Source organism: Vidua macroura, chromosome 6, assembly GCF_024509145.1.
Source record: "Vidua macroura isolate BioBank_ID:100142 chromosome 6, ASM2450914v1, whole genome shotgun sequence".
NCBI lineage: Eukaryota > Metazoa > Chordata > Aves > Passeriformes > Viduidae > Vidua > Vidua macroura.
This window is the reverse complement of record NC_071576.1, coordinates 46,616,928-46,623,827: the sequence shown is the minus strand read 5'-3', so window position 1 is coordinate 46,623,827 and position 6,900 is coordinate 46,616,928. Positions and strand designations below refer to the sequence as shown.

Sequence of the window (6,900 nt, the reverse complement as noted above, 5' to 3'; positions counted from 1 at the left end):
TGCAAGGTAAACATGAAAAAAAATTGTCTAAATATCACTCAGGAAAGTTATCTGATTAGTAATGAACCAGAAAATAAAATAATCTGGCAAATTCGATAGATCATCGTTTAGGTAAGGGGGAGAATAAAGATTGAGTGGTCCGAGAGCTGTGTCTGATGCTTCTACAGCTGCATGTGTTCAAAGACATGTTCTTGGCCTTGTTTATATTTCCCTCCTGATCTAAGATAAGGACAAAGGTAGGCCTCTGTTTCTTTTATGGGATTGTTTATTTCATATGATTGTAACATTTAAGTTCATAAAGCCTTCATGCAGTGATATACAACATGGTATTTGCTACTTACCTGGCATCCAAAACATCCTTTTGGAGAAAAACTGTGACAGTTTTCCAGAGACACCAAGACAAAGGTATCAGTTGTGAAAATCTTTCTTGTTTTTACACTTCAAAGGATCTGATTATTCAGTATCTTTAGGGCAACAATAGAGTCTCAGTTTACCTTGTACAAGGCCATTCTCACAGCCATTTAAACCTCTGACAATCGAAATGCCTCTCCTCTCTCAGGAAAGCAGCCTCATTGGAGGCCTGCCTGGGTAATTGGCCTTCTGTCAGGAGTAAGCCACAGTTTGATCATGAAGCCACAGAAACGTTGTCATTTCTTAAAGCCCTTTACTTTTCTCTAAAGAAGGTGAAGGTCCAATTTCCATCAGTAGTCTGTAAAGCAGTTTAATTGATACTCCCTGGCTTTAATTATTTTTTAAAATTCAAATGCAATCTGTCCAGTGGTTTCCTGTAACTGTGGATTGACACTTCCGGTCACAGATATTTCTCCAAAGGCCTGTTTTTAAACTATCCTTCTTGTTGGAAATAAAATTATTTAACTACAGATTCTCCAGAGCATCCAGTCCAGAAAGCAAGAAAGACTGAATAGGTAGGCAATGGTTCATCCCATTTAGCTAAAAAAAGTCTGTAAAAATCAGAACTTGAAGCACTGTACTCTTTCTGTTTAGTTACTGAAAATTGCTATGCATCTTACCTCAGCCCAGCCCTCCTCTGGAAATATTCCTACCTCTCCTTCTTTTGACTTCCTAGTATGAGGTAAGTATAGCCCTATCTCATCTAAATCCTTTAAGCAATGTAAGGATTTGATCCCAAATGCCAATATTACATATTTGTGACAGGAAGCACCAGATATTTGCCACAAATTCTGCCAACCCTATATCCTATTTTGAACATCTCAACCAGCAGCACTTTCAGCGAAAAACTCTTTCGCCCTGATTTTTACTAAGACTAATGCTTAGAACAGTTTCATAGCTTATAATAGATTATTTATAAGGGCTTAATCTGACTTGCTTTTAACATTTATAGTCATCTTCTGAATTTTCCCTTCACTGTTATTTTTGTGATTTAAATGTAGTCCTTAGAAACTGATCTCATTCTCAACCCTGACACTGAATAAGTCGTATTTTAACCTACATTAATGTCCCTTAGCATGATTCCAGCAAATCAAAGGGAGCTTAAAAATGGGCTAAATTAGCAGTGAAGTTAGTGCCATTCCTGTGTGTTTTATTTATAAGTTATATTCAGCTTCAATGTATGAAGGTCTCTGAAGTGCATAAACTGTTTTGTGTTCCAGCTCTGAAATGGTTTGTTTCATGTTGCCATATCTCCCTAAACTGCTATTCAAAGAGAATCTTGAGGTAAGTCCATTGCCACTCCTTTACAGCATCTTGACTTCACTTCTTCACGTATCTCGACATTATTCTATATTGACTGATGTATTTCCTGTAATGCCATAAAAACCTGGCTTAAAACCAGAGTTTAATCTGACCTGCAGTGCACATTGTTCTATAAACAAAAGGCTACTAAAGTGCACTGTAGCCATACCAGCTGCTACTTTATGGCCTGAAATTAGCCTTTCCACAAGGGCTATTTCTCTCAAGGACCAGTGCACAAAACTTAACGTCCCCAAATACCCCAATTTAGTTGTAGCATGCCTACTTGAACTTTCCTCTTGATGATGTTTTCTGTTTTTTCAGACTTCAGGTTAGGCATGGAATAGATTTCCTGGGTATGTGATATATGCTATAAATCCATCTTTGTTCACTGTTGCTCCAGGAAAATTTTTAGGAAGTGCTATCATTCACCACACTATTCCTAAATAGGTAGTTTGGAAAATCCTTTGAAGAATTTTTATAGCTTGCAGTGCTGGTCTGTATGGGGAAGTTGTTGTCTGGTGTCTGTTCACTGAGAACCAGAATAGCTCCCGTAGCTCCTGTGGATGTTTGTTCTTCTCCATCACCAAATAAATTGGTGACTGGACATCCTCCTGGAGATGCCTGTGCCTTTCCAGGAGCAAGTAGTTGACTGGGTGACATTTTTGTGTCCTATGTTGTGCTGTTCACAGTAAAACATAATAATGACTATTATAGCCATTATAGAAGGAAAATCAGTTTCAAAGACATTGTCATCCTACATCTACACTTTCTTAATGGAATAATTATTCAATGCAAAGGTTTCTACCAGATGGAGAAACTATGCCTCTTAATTCACCTTTCCCTCAAGTTCGATGACTTGAAAAAAATCTGAAAACTAAACCCCAATCAAGTTGAAAAAAGCAAACAAATGTTTCCCAGCAGTCTCATATTTTGCTTTCAGTGCAATGCTCTCAAGTGTGTTCAACTTTCCTGACATGTTTTTATTAATGGCTAATGAATTAAGCTGCTTGCTTTTGATGTTGATTTTTCACTGCAGAATATGACTCAGTGAAAGGAGCTTCTTTGCACTCTGGGCATATTGTGGGATGGCATAGCACTTCTGATAACAAAATTGTCTGTTCTATTAAAATGAGTTGTTATTTTATCTGATGAACAGTTCTACAGCATTGTGTAACATCATCCTTGCTTGTAGATACTGTGGGATTCCATATACACTTCCATTTCAATGCTTCTTTATCACTTTGAATTCCCTAGTTTCTAATAGCTTTGGGCCTGATTCTCTTCTACTTTCTATTTTATAAATATGTGATAATTCAGGATTTTTTTTTCTAAGCACAGCTTTTTACTACAGCTTTAAAACTGAACTACATTTTTTGTTTTTATTTTCCTCTTAAGGTGGGCTGCCTTACCTAAGAAAGTCTTCCAACAAAATAATAAAAAAGTTTTTCATTATCATCAGCAAAGAGGAATTACTCTGTACATGGAGCTTGTAAAACACTGCAGGCTTGGCTATTTGAACAAAATAGGCTGTTAATAATGCATGCAAGGGATTATTAGTATTTAAGAACTGTTTCTCCTTGTTCCTGCAGTCAAAACAAGGGAGCAAACATTGAAACATGTTATCTTTGTTGCTAATGAAATCTGTCTGGACTAGCAGGTCCTGCGTCATCTGCACAGCTTTCTTTGAAAGAAAACGAAATTAGTTATATATCCAGACTGCAGTACAGCTCAAGCCCTGAGATGGGTCAGCACTGTCCTTTAGAGTGGAATATATGCTTAACACCAGCAGAACCTAAAAGTGAGAAAAGCCTTTGCTTTCACTGAAAATCCCAACCTATCATTTGGTGCAAGAAGACATTGAAAATGGTATTATGATGTGACAGAAACATGGTGTGACAGGATCCCTAGGCAGCCAGTTCACTGAAGTGGAATGCTTTTAAAGTAAAAAGGGCTCTCCCTTACCAAAAAAAAAAAAAAAAAAAAAAAAAAAAAAAAAAAAAAAAAAAAATCCCCCCCAGAAATCTTCCAACTGGATTTACTAGAACACAGAATAATAATCTGCAGCGGGATGACCCTGAGAGGGAGTGCAGAGCTCTGAGGTGAATCTGTTTTAAAAAGTTTGATTAAACAGGTCTCCTGTGAGCTCTGTTCATGAAGAGTAGGAGCTTTCCCCCAGTCCAGCCCCTGCCAGCACCTCTGATTTGTCAGCTGTCTTCAGGATCCCTGGGAAGCCTCCTTCTGTCCTTCATCTCTCAAATCTGGCTTTAGGTCTGCCCTCAGCTGTAGGGAGCCCCTGCTTCTTCTCTCCCAGTCTACTCTCCTGCTGCAGGCTCAGCTCCTGTATTTCATACCCCCTCTGTATGCATTTGCCTTCCCAAACCTTCCCCCAGATAAATCTCTCAGGAAAGGAGCCATCATCCTAAAGAGGGATTACTTCAACTAGTTCTGCAACTAGTACTGGGCAATTCCTGGTATCTGTGCCATCCGTGTGGTTAATTAATGGTGAGTTATCCCTGCAGAAAAGGACTGAAGGATACTGGGGGATGTAAACTTGGAAATGAGCTGGCAATGGGCCCTTGCAGCCCAGACACCCAACTGCATCCTGGGCTGCATCAAAAGAGGTGTGACAGCAGGCTGAGGGAGTACTACTCCATCCACTCTGGTGAGACCCCACCTGGAGTGCTGCATCCTGCCCTGGAGTCCCCAGCACAAGAAAGACACAGACCTGTTAGTTCCAGAGAGCTGGAGTACCTCTCCTATGAAGAGAGGCTGACAGGTGAGTTTGTTCAGCCTGGAGAAGAGAAGGCTCCACGGAGACCTTACAGCAACCTTTCAATATATAAAGGAGGCTTATATGAAAGGTATAGCAAGACTTTTTACCGTGGACTATAGTGACATGACAAGGCACAACAGTTTTAAATTGAAAGAGGTTAGGTTTAAACTGTAGATAAAGAAAAATTTTTTTTTTTAATAGTAGTGGTGAGACACTGAAACAAGTTACCTGAGGAGGTTGTAGATGCCCCATCACTGGCAGTGTTCAAAGTCAGGTGAGATAGCACTTTGACCAACCTGTAGTGAAAGATGCCCCTACAGGCAATTTAGACTAGATTATCTCTGAAGGTCCCTTCCAACCCAAACCACTCTATGAATGTAAGATTCTATGTTGTTCTCTCCAGAGATGCATTCTTTATCAGAACATGCAACAGAGTTGCTTTCACCAAACTGAAAATCTCTAATAGTTTCTTTGGGGTTTTTGTTTGGTTAGCTGGGTTTGTTTTTGTTTTTGTTTAAGAAATGCAAAGACAAGTGCAGAACATGGCAGTGTTCTGCGCCCCTTTTTGGCAGAGAAAGCTACTCCAGTACCTTCTCCACTACCAAAAAAACCCTCCTGCTTGTTCTCTGGGCCTGTGGCTCTAACCTGCCAGGGCACACTGACTGACTTTCTAGTTGCTTAACTTGCAGCTGGTCTCAATCTATACCTATACCATAGCCTTGGCTTTTGTGCCACAAAATATTAACAAAATAACTGCAAATTATAGTAATTTCTGCTGTTATAAATTTTTGTGCGTAATTACATCACTGGAACAGAAACCCTTTTGCAAGTCTGTCTTTTCCCTTCAATGATGGTGTTACTACAGGGTTCACTACAAACACTGAGCAAAGCATCTTTTTTACATAAATCCTGATTTTCTTTGAGCATAGGTTTATAATACTATGTCAGAAAATAACCTTGGTCTGAAATTTTGCAGTATTTTTAAATACGACAAATTGGCAAGGTGTAAAAACTCCCAAAGTGATTTTTTCAAAGGTCTTAATTTAGATTGCTATGCTGCTATATTAAAAATATTTTTGGGCTCTGGCTTTTGAAGAATACCAGGAGTATAGTAGGCATTCCAGAAATGAAACTTTATAAAGTGCCAGTTCATTCACTCTGGTAGGTCTTAATCTTTCCTTTACAATATCTAAAGATGAGAATTAATACAACGAAGCTACTAACAAAACAAATTAAAAGTCAAAAGTCTATGTTGCACCTAAAAGCATTGAAATGCTTTCTCATATTTTGATAAAGTATTAGACTAAACTGCATCCACAAAGATTGCATTTTAAGAAAAAAGCACCACAGTTTGACCACATGTCAATCCTAGGTTAATATTTTCTTGATTTACTGGAAATTATTTTTGGATTTAAGGGAAACATAGGGAAAATTCTTTTTTAAGCCGGTTCTGAAGATAACATGATGGTCTTCCATTCTTCCATTTCATTAAATATCAGACTATTTAGCATCTAAGAATTTTGTTTATAGTCATTATGGGTATGCTTACTGTTCTTAAATCATCTTTTATTTCTGTATATAGAATTTATGATTTCCTAAATGTATTTTGATAACCATTTCCCCCTTTCTGCTTGCACCAACCTATTGCCCTCACATTGCTATGATATTCTGTCAATACATTTCCATCATCAGTTATTGAGCATAATAACTTTACATCAGTTTTAGCATAATGTATACAGATAGTGAGAAAGTATCACTCATCAAGCACTGCTGATTGTATTACCCTTTAAGTATCTTTGAAACAATGCTGTGTTTTTGTTGCAGGTGTTACTGCTTTTACTTAGGCCAATATAAGGCAGAACAAAATTCACTGAAGTCAGAAGAACTCTAGTGAGACAATAAAGAAATGGTGCGAAGAGAGAGTTATTCTTTTGTTTACAGTAAAGTGTTAGATTTATAAGTAAAACATCCATTTGATTGTATATCAATCCTGTTATTTCATGTGTTTTGTGCTACAGTGCTCCTAATTCCTACTTACAACAATAGTCCTTCTATTATGTGCCTGTAGAAATGAATGTTTGTAGAGAACCAAACAGATCTGATGCTGACAGCTTTCTCAGATGAAAGGTAAAGAGCCCATTTGCATATTTTTATGCACATATCATCTGTATCCAGAAAGTCAATACAAGAAGGGTGGAACAATCAACAGATTTTACAGAGCTATTTGCTTTATAGTCTGTAATTTGAAATAGTACATAATTTTTAAGCCATCAAATGTGTGAGGCCCTGTAACAATTTTTTTTTTGGGAAATGGCAAAGGTAAAAAACCTATTTGGTCTAAGGCAGAGATCAATAAATTTATGAGGGATTACCTGATATTATTCTTTCTAGATACCAGAAGGGAATCTGGTGAT

The 6,900-nt window shown here is 37.8% G+C and overlaps 1 long non-coding RNA gene across 1 annotated transcript; it reads left to right on the top strand.

The window, feature by feature from the left end:
- The first annotated feature begins 599 nt into the window (after nucleotides 1-599).
- On the top strand, nucleotides 600-6,474 carry LOC128809175 (uncharacterized). The gene is made up of 5 exons (XR_008437643.1): nucleotides 600-926; nucleotides 1,006-1,093; nucleotides 1,632-1,695; nucleotides 4,688-4,760; nucleotides 6,311-6,474. It is a non-coding gene; the product is annotated as an uncharacterized LOC128809175 (long non-coding RNA).
- The last annotated feature ends 426 nt before the right edge of the window (nucleotides 6,475-6,900 follow it).